Here is a 9,861-nt window from a genome sequence, read left to right as displayed (position 1 = left end):
TGGCTTATGTTTCAGTGAAAGACAGGCGCATTATGAGAAAAGGCTGGCAGGAACTGGGCCAAGCAAAGTTCTGAAAGAAATGTTCTGCAGAATCTGTAATTCAAGATACAACCCTGAAAATGCTCCAAGAAAACGTCTTGAAATATGTTCCGGTACATTGTGGATTACCGTCTGTTTGCTATTGGTAGAGAAAAACTACTTTTAAGTCTGCCCTCAGAAAATCAAGTTGTATTTAGTGCTTTTTTAGTATACATAACCACTTTTGACTTTGAACCTGCATCACAAGCAGTGCATTGTTGATTGAAAATTTGGAAACTCTGTCATGCTATTGATCTTGTAACATAACCAGGGTTATACTTGCAGATGCTTGGTGCAACACTGTCCAAAAATATTGCAGTAATATGGAAATAAATTCAGCAATAGCTGACAATATGCATGATCAGTTCTCATTACTTTATGGTTCATGTGGTTTTTGTTCATTTCCTCTATAGCCCATATCATCCAGTCCTGTATAAAGCCTTCACACAAAAACACAGTTACTTGTTACATCTGGATTTAAAATTGCTTCCCTTACTAACATAAAGCTTTGCTTAAAATAGAAAGCGCAGGTCGTATTTCTTTCAATCAATTTTCATAAGCATAGGTTGTCGCTGTAACTAAGGACATCATTTCTGTAATTTATCAACGTTGTCAGTGTTTTTACTGTTTTACTGGAAAAAGTTGTTCAGATTTCCTGGCTTGTGTTCCTGAAGATCTGACAACAGCAAAAAACAGTCTCATATTTAAGCCAGAGACATAAGAAAGTGGTCTTTCAATACAAGTCATTATTCTGGAGTAGCCAGACGGGGTGTACGTGTATGCTTATTTAGATGATATCTTAATTTCTGTAGGATACGAACGAGATAGCATTTAAAACTTCTCTTGTTAAAGTACATGCTTGGAGAGTTCCTGTGAGCACTGTTTCAGGACAGAGACGCTCCGGTAGGTGACAGGAAGTTTGAGTACTGTATGTTTTCCCTGGGGAACGGAGGAGGAGGAGAGACAACAGTGATAATATCTTGGAACAAACGTGTCCTAGTTATTAAGTGCGGTGGAGGTTTTGGCTGAGTTCATGAACACAGACACGTCACTACTAAGCAATCCCACGTGTCCCGAGTGTGAAACTGAATCACTGCCTGCCGTCTCCGCTCGTGATGCCATCTGGATTTCATTTCTCTCTGTTATTTCCCTCCTTTTCCTCCCTCAGGTTTGTCCCGGCGCTTAAAGACAAAATGAACTGACTTGAGCATAAATGTACAATGTCTGTAGATCCCGTGCATGTGTGCATTTTTGTAATTTGAAAGATACTCTTATCGTGGGGTGGGGGGCTTACAAAGAATGAGAGCAAAGTACTTGTAATAAAGTTGATTGAAAGATGGTTCATACAGCTCGCAATCAGCCTCAGCCTCTTACACACTGTGCTGTAATACCTAGAGCTTACAAATGCTATACATAAGTGCAGTACATCAGTACAACGTGTCATACAATAAGACTGTGCAAATGAGGGATTGGGGAGTTTGGCTTGGGTAGAGGATGCAAGATGCAGTCTGAAGACATCAGTCTTTAAGTGTATGGAAGATGGCCAGCAACTCCGCTGTCTTGACTACTGACGGAAGCCTATTCTTCCACACTAGGGCCAGAACTGACGGAGGACATGGCTGGGATATGGCAGTGTAGCATAGTGGTTTAGGAGCAGGACTCGTAACTGAAAGGTTGCTGGTTCGATCCCCGCTGGGACACTGCTGCTGTACCTGTGGGCAAGGTACTTAACCCACAATTGCCTCAGTAAATATCCAGCTGTATAAATGGATAACATTGTAAAGAACTGCAAGCTATGTAAGTCTCTTTGGATAAAAGCATCTGATAAATGTAAATATTTTGCTCTGAAGGCGAGGGACAGCCAGGCATCCCAAGGGCACAGAGCGGCGTGGCCTGGCCAGCGCGCGGCGTCTGGTGATCGATTGCAGAGAAGGTAAACTCACTCCCCTTGCCACCCGGTAGGCTAACAGCAGTGTTATGAAACAGATGTGGGCCATTAGAGCTGGAGACCAGGAAGGGTGAGGAGCGGGAGCATGAGATGAGTTAAGGACAGTGTCTGAGATGCCCGTCACAGCCAGTGCAGACAGAGGGGCATGGTGGGTCACTGAGGCAAAGGCTGCAGAACATTCTAGAAGAATCAGCCCACAGGACTGGCAGGCAGCTCTTGCAGAGTGAACTGCATCTGTGATGGAGAGAAGAGCTGTTTTGGTGTCACGATTGGTCAGTTGTCTGTCCTCAAAGATGATATCACGTTTGGAGCAAATATTACAAAAGGTGGTACTGAGAATATGCGTTTTGTTCATCACTTTGTAGGTAAGTTCTTTGCTGCTGTGATCACACCCTTGTCCTGTTATTATTACGTTTTCTTTTTATTTCATTTGATTTGTATGTGCAAGTCTTGATGACATATATGAAATTGTAAAGATGTTAATATTTTTCATCATTTCAGTGATTTACAAATCCATTCTGGTGATGAAGAAAAAATGGTAACACTTTTTTTTTTTAATTACTCAGATTTCAGGACTGAGCGTATGGCGGTTAGATTGAATCAGAGCCTTAGTGTAACAAAGGTCTCTCCACCTACACCAGGCCCTTCCTTCCTGCATGAGGGCTGTCACTTCCTGTCTAGATGAGGACTTCCTGTTGGAGGCTCTGTGATCATTGGGGCAGAGCAGGAAGCAGAATGTGGAGCAGACAGAAGAGTAAATACAATGAAAATGATCCTCTGAGGAATCTGTGTGAGCACCGCACCAGAAACGCGGGCCCTGACCTCTGTGTCCGCTAGGTTCAGAGCTAACACATAAACCCAGCGCCCTGCCTGTCTTGCTTCCGGTACCTTCCATAAACGCCTTCCTCAGCCGTCACATGAGTGAGGAGAAGAGACAGAGCAGCTTTATCTCATCCTGCCACTCAATCTGCTGTATTGATTTAATATCAGGCCTTGTGGTAACTGCAGCATGGAAACAGTTTAATTCTACCCACCAAGGTGCCCCTAAAGACTTTGCGCTTGGACCAGTGTGGGAATCTGGCCTGCTTGTTGTTTTGGATTAGTAACAGATGTTGCGTCTGAGGCTAATGGTAGCCAGCGGGCTATGAATCAAACAGAGATTTGGTCCCAGACATTAGGGACGGGGCGGGGTTTGGGGGGGATTGCTGGGGACAGGACAGGACGGAAGGGGGGTGGTGGGGGTTGGTGGGGGTGGCTGTTCGGGTTGTGGGATCTGGCAGAAGGTGACGAGGCGTAATTAGGCCAAACATTCTGCTCGGATTTTCACCTTGGCCTCTTTGTACTGTTGCAGTTTGTTCTGGATTATCAGGGCATTGTTTAAAAACACCGTTGTCCGATTGAGCTTGCGGGATCACATTAACATCAGCAGAGCCAGCATGAATTTTTATAAAATACCCTAAATTAGGAAAAAGTAAGTAATAAATACAATATGCTGCTTTGTTTTTGGTCATTCAGAGCTTACCCTGATAACACTGTTAACCCCTTTGGCTGTGCAGTCTTTGGCAGCGCTTTGCTGGTCTGGTTTCTGGTGAAAGCTGCCCCTGTTTCCTGGCCTGTCTGACAGAGCTGGTTCCTGTTTCCCCAGGTGGGCCACAGTGCTGACCCAGCTGAGTGAACACAGCTGATGGATGCAGGTTGCGATGGCCGCTTTGGGAATCAGCTGCTGTGATAAAACGACCGTCTTCATTTACTTCTGTGTTTTCCACGTTTCCCCCCCTCAAGCAGTGCGCACGGCTGTGATTTGGTTAATATTTCCGCAACCGGCTCCTCTTACCTGCGCTCACACGGTCATGTGCCTCCCCACATTCGCGTGCCACCGGGTGTTCAGAGAAAGCCGACCGTGGAACCGCGGTCTTAGACGGATAAAAGCGTCTCCTTGTTCTCCCGAAAGCGTGACTCAAAAACCGCTCCCCTTTTCCAGACGTTAGATTTTCCAGGAGTTCTGCCACACGGAGCCGCGCGGTGCAGCCACGCCTTTCATACAGACAGAGAGAGATGATCCGCGCAGGAGTGTGGAGCATCGAGCTCGCACTTACACGCAGTCACCACTCACGCTTAGAGCTGGAGGAGCAAAACTCACAACGCTCAAATTCTAAAACTGCGAGTCATAAAGTATCCCGTCCATCTCCCTTAATAACTCCCTGGATTCACGTGTTCTAATGAAATCTAATAAGGAGAATTAGTAAAATTAAACATCGTTTTAGTTCCATAAGTGGGTTCCATTCGGGTAAACATACATACATACATATATGTATATATGTATGTATGTATGTGTGTGTGTGTGTGTGTGTGTGTGTGTACATAAGATATGTATCTTAAAGATGAATGAGACATAGCAACAGTGTCCCTAATCATTCATAATCATTCCTGTAAACATAACTGGACAGACTACATGGTGAGTGTAATATCTGATATTATGCCATTATTCAAATTACCAGTATATAAGATTCACAGACCCAGGAGATTTCAGGAACAAATTCTCTTGGAAAGGTAAAATATTATGAACGACCCCTTGATTGTGTGTGTTCATGCTGACTTTTGTATTTATGTTTGTTATCAGATGAATGAAGCGTGGAGGCTCGATGATGAAAGATTTCCCCTCACATTTGGGTGGTATTTACATGCTCTGGTGCTCTCTCTCTCTTTCTCTCTCTCTCTCTCTCTCTGAGCGCTTTAACATTTCAGCAGCTTACAGCCTCCTGCCTCTTCGATCATGGGGCTGGACACACACCATCCTCCTCTCCAGCATTCCACACAAGGTGCGAACTCAGGAATGCTGCTCTTTCAGATAAAACCACATTCATAATCCGAATTATGGGCTGAAATTCCAAAGTCCTGCGCTGGACAAACATAGAACAAACAAATGATTATCGTGGCAAATTTGAACAACCTGTGGCTGACCCCTGCAAAAAGCAGAGGCAATATACAGGGTCCCATTTCTATGCAGAGATATGCTCATGTGCTGTTTGAAAATCATCAGTGTCTGGGAGCTGAACTGCAAATCATTGTTCGTCACACTTGTATGTGACACTTAATCCTGGCACGACACGCTGTAAGCTTTGACTGGATGAGGTGCTGATTTCTGATTTTTCTGATTTCTGATTTTTTTTCTGCATTTATCCGCAAAAAACAAACCACAGGTACGTAAGAGCAATCTTAATTTGGGTGGTGTTGTTGCTTGCGAGCGTTTACTTTGATCAAAAAAATAGTGGTGGTGCTTTAAATATTATAAGAGCGGCATGATGCTTCTGCCTGACAACTAGAACTGCGATTATCACCCCGGTTTGCTGTTGCTTAGTAACCAGGAGATGTCTCTCTGAGGTGAAGTCTCCTGCAGCCTGTGTTTTGAAGCAGCCTCCCTTTCAGAACTTGCTCGCTTAAAGAATCGCTGCCCTTTTGTTTTTATTTCCTGACCAGCACAAGCCCTCATGAACAAAGCATCATGGTTAATATGAATAACATCGAGGAAAAATGAGATCAACTCTCTTAACGCGTTGATGCATTTGCCTAACTACATGTGAATATCACATGTAAATCACATTTACATATTCAGAGGCTATTGGTGTTCCACCTCTTATCAAAGCTACGATTTTCCACAAAACTAAATAAAAAAATATGAAATCTGACATGCAGTTGTAGCCCACTTAATTAATGTACAAAGGTAATGATAGTAAGCCCATGTTTTCCAATGAATTTGATAGCAGAGTTTCAGAAATGTTGTGTTTAACATCACCTCCGCCCCCCTACCCCACCTTCTATGCAGCCCCCAACCCCCACACCCCCCCCCCACACCCCCACCTCTATCACACCTGCTTCTCTGATGACTTGTCCTGAAAAGAAAGAGGTGTTTAATCTTTTCCTAACTCCATAGGACAAGTCAGTATACCATTCTCAGTTTCATTTGGCTCCCGACAGAGAAAAGCCTGTATTAAGTCAATACTCTGACCCCCTACCCCCCTCCCCCCACCCCCCAATCCCCCCGCCCCCCATTGACCCAGCCAGAGACTGCGCATGGCAGCGGGTCACTCTCTTGGACAGGTTTCAGGGGCTCTGGTGCAAGTGGACACAGAGCTCTGATTAAATCCCAGACAGTGCTTGGATTTCCTGAACAGAAACACCCTTTATCCCCCGCTGTCGCAAATTACAGTGATTATCGTTTTACTGTCCGAAGCCCTGAGCCCGTTCACACTGCAGGACACTAAATGGGGCCGCTGAGATCGAATTTTCCCTGGTTTCGACAGCCATGACTGACCTGGGATTTATAGGGGTGACCCTCACGCCCACGATGCCAGCTAACGCTACAGCCCTGGGTCAAGGTGCGAGATGCTAAATTATATTAAAAATATGAAAGTTCAGAAGGTCAAACATCACTTACTGAATATATACTGGATATATCTGAGATTTTGTCTCTTCAGGTAGGGTTTTGGCCTGTATCTTTAGAAACCCTTTAGTACCTAGGTCAGAGACATTGCAGTGACCTTAAAATGGTCATTTGAACATGTACTTGTGACTGGGGGTTGAAATTAAATTCATAGTTCTGGTAGAAGTATCTCCATATTTGAAACTGGATCCCAAGGAATGTGGTTGGCTGTATGAACTTCAGTAAGGCTTTTACCAGGCAAATTTATAGATGCTTGGTGGGATGATCCATTGTCTTGCCCTTTTATATCTCCCACAATCAAGCCAGGTGGCATGACGTGACCCTGATACAGCGCTACGAAAGTTGACCCCGCTTTGATACCAACACATGGGTAGCCCACCAGACTACAATGATTAGACGTTCATTTCAAAACCCTGATGAATGAGCGCCTCTATCAGCAGAAGGATTTGGCTTCTTTGGGTAATTCCCTGATAAAGCTGAAGTCATTATTTTTGGGCATCTGGAGCATCAGATTATACATGTAGGACGGTCATCTTCTTCAAGCTATAGGCACCATCAACTTTCAAGACTATAATTCACCCTCACAGCCTCTCTTAAATGTGACCCGTTTCCAGTGCCTAATTTTTGCTTGTACCAAGCAGTGGTGTGTTCCAGTACTCATGTTCACAGGGTGTTATTATAGCCCCGTTGTATGATTCAGTAACCCTCAAGGGGAACACTTTAAATTAACCCAGTAAAAAAGACAAGTGTGAGACAGTGAGTGTCAGCAATGCTCAATTCCAGTTAAGACAAAGCACAGCACGGACGTGTGCCAAAAGGTGACATTTTGTGCCCAGTCTCCGAGCGTGTCATCGGACAGGATGCGCATCATGCTGCAGTTGGCTGAGGGCTAGCAGACGTTCCGGTACAGTTGCTGACGGATCACTCAGGAAGAGTGCTGCTTGTTTGACGCTGGAACAGAGCTCAGAATCACTTCTTATCGTAAATGAGGGATGAGCTGGCCCTAACCCTGGTGCATCTTTGTGAATTCTACCTCATGAAAGAGGTTATAAAAAGTGAATATTTATTGAGGGCTTCGTGTAAAAAGACAATTTGTATCCACTTTTGTGTCCAGAGAATAAAATGATGTCACCTGTTTTTAAACTCTGCATTAGTATGCTTTTTTTTTTTTTGTTCTTTTTTTAAATTTGTAGATCGACGACCATAAATCAAACACATTATGATCAAACTCATTCATGGAACCTGAACTTAATTTCTTGTTCTTTTCACTCAAAATGCAAAAGCAAAACATTGTTTTGCCAAACCACTTGACACAAAAGTGTAACTGCTGAATGCACAGTTCTTGCGAGTGTGTCTCACTCAACAGATTGTGGCACATGTCTGAGAGTGAGAGCAATGGCCCACAGCTGTGTCCATTAACACATGTGATACGTGCAAGTGCTGCTGCATGACTTTTTAAACTGAACCGTCGGTCCTGAATAATGCATAAAAGTAGCCACAGGTGCACGCTTGGTCATGGGTAATAAAAAAAAGGGAGTCTTTTAGTCTTTTAGATGAAGTGGTAAACCTGGAGAAAGGAAGAAGGGTGTGTGAGAGTGGAGGAAGGGGTGCACAAGGGCCTGAAAGAAGGCACCGGATGGGAACAAAGAGCATCCAAAATGAGTTAAGAGCATCCATATTTGATCACGTTATTAAATATGGGCTAACCATGAGAAAATCTGATTACTCCCTGTAGCCAGACCTCAGGAAATCTGTCACATATATTTCATAATGCAGCTGAACAAGAATTCACCCTCTGAAAAGTTCACGGGTTTCAACCTCGCTGTGGTACGTGCACTTTTACAGATAACGTGATGTGTGCGTTGTTTCAAATTCTGTGTGCGGGCTCTTTGTCAGCACATGTAAAAGCTCTTTTTAATGTTGAAAGGAGACCTTGTGCTGATGGCCATGGCCATGTGCCTACAGGGAGACAAAAGCCTGCCATTCTATGAACATTGCGCTTGGAAATCATTCCCCTGGAGGAAACTCAAGAGCAGGCAGTTGAGGATACCACAACATTTAGTATTTAGAGTGTTAATTTGACAGTGATTGAGTGCATGCAGTAAATGAAGAACAGAAAATGAAGAACGAATGAAACAGGAGCACAGGGTAGCATGCAAGGGGAAGTGAAACTGGGAAAAAGCTGTGGTAGCAGTGTGTGAAGTGCTAATGCAGTTCGTTCTCTGAACTGCTGTCTTGCATATAATCCACGGTATAAAACCCACAGTATAGCATACAACACAATCTACAGGTGATATTGTATAGCTGACTGGTTTGTTTTGTTTCGGGTTTTTTTTTTTTTTTTTGCCTCAGAGAGTGATGGATTGTGGATGGGGCTGGCTTTGATCTGAGAAAAAAAAAAAAAAAACAGGGAAGATATTGATATGACTGGCCTTCCAGCTTGCTGTTGAATTACTGGGCTAGGACAGTGTAGAAGGAATACCACCATACCACCCTGAACATGTCTGATCTCAGTTGATCTTGGAAGGTAAGCAGGGACAGGCCCAGTTAGTACTTGGATGGGGGTCCTCCTAGGAATAGCAGGTGCTTTAAGCCTATAAGGGACAGCAGTGTGGTGTAATGGTAAGGAGCAGGGATCAAACCAAAAGATTGGTGGTTTGATTCCCTGCTAGAACATTGCTGTTGTGCCCTTGGGCAAGGTACTTAACCCACAATTGCCTCACTAAATATCCAGCTGTATACGTGGATAAAATTGTAACCTACTGTATGTAAGTTACTCTATATAAGAGTGTCTGCTAAATGACAGTAATGTAATGGAATATCACAGCTCTGAAAAAAAGTCAGTTCATGAAAAAGCAGTTGTAGGGCCGAAAAGCATTTTATAACAACTGGTGTTGCTTAATGGGCATACTATACTGGCAGAGTGAAGGAGCCCAGCAGGGGAGAAGGTAATGAAGGCCACACTTTGTACCAGTCCAGGAAATGGTCATCTGCCACCCAAATCCACCTTTCTGGGAAGAGAAGGGCATGGTTGTTTTTTTCCAGGTTGTTCTTTCCACTGTGATTTTTAAAAACAGTGGTCTTTTTAAAACCTGAAGCAGTAACTTGGAAAAAGTAAATATTTAACATGTACACACCCTTTTTTAAGAATTAGTGGTAACTTTTTTCAAATAAGGGCACGTTTTTTTCTTTGAATACTGTATACTTTGACTACTTGCTATTCATGGTTACCGTGCTGAATTAAATGACCAGACAAAGAGAATTTAATCCCTGTATGTGATTACATAATATAAATATCAACCTGAAATCCCTGAACATTTGCAAACGGTCTTTTTATTCGTGACACCGACAATCTCTCTTTTCATGGGAGCAAAACAGTTCTTTCTTGCGTCAA

The sequence above is a fragment of the Megalops cyprinoides genome, chromosome 24 (genome assembly GCF_013368585.1).
Source record: "Megalops cyprinoides isolate fMegCyp1 chromosome 24, fMegCyp1.pri, whole genome shotgun sequence".
NCBI lineage: Eukaryota > Metazoa > Chordata > Actinopteri > Elopiformes > Megalopidae > Megalops > Megalops cyprinoides.
This window is presented reverse-complemented; position numbering follows the sequence as displayed.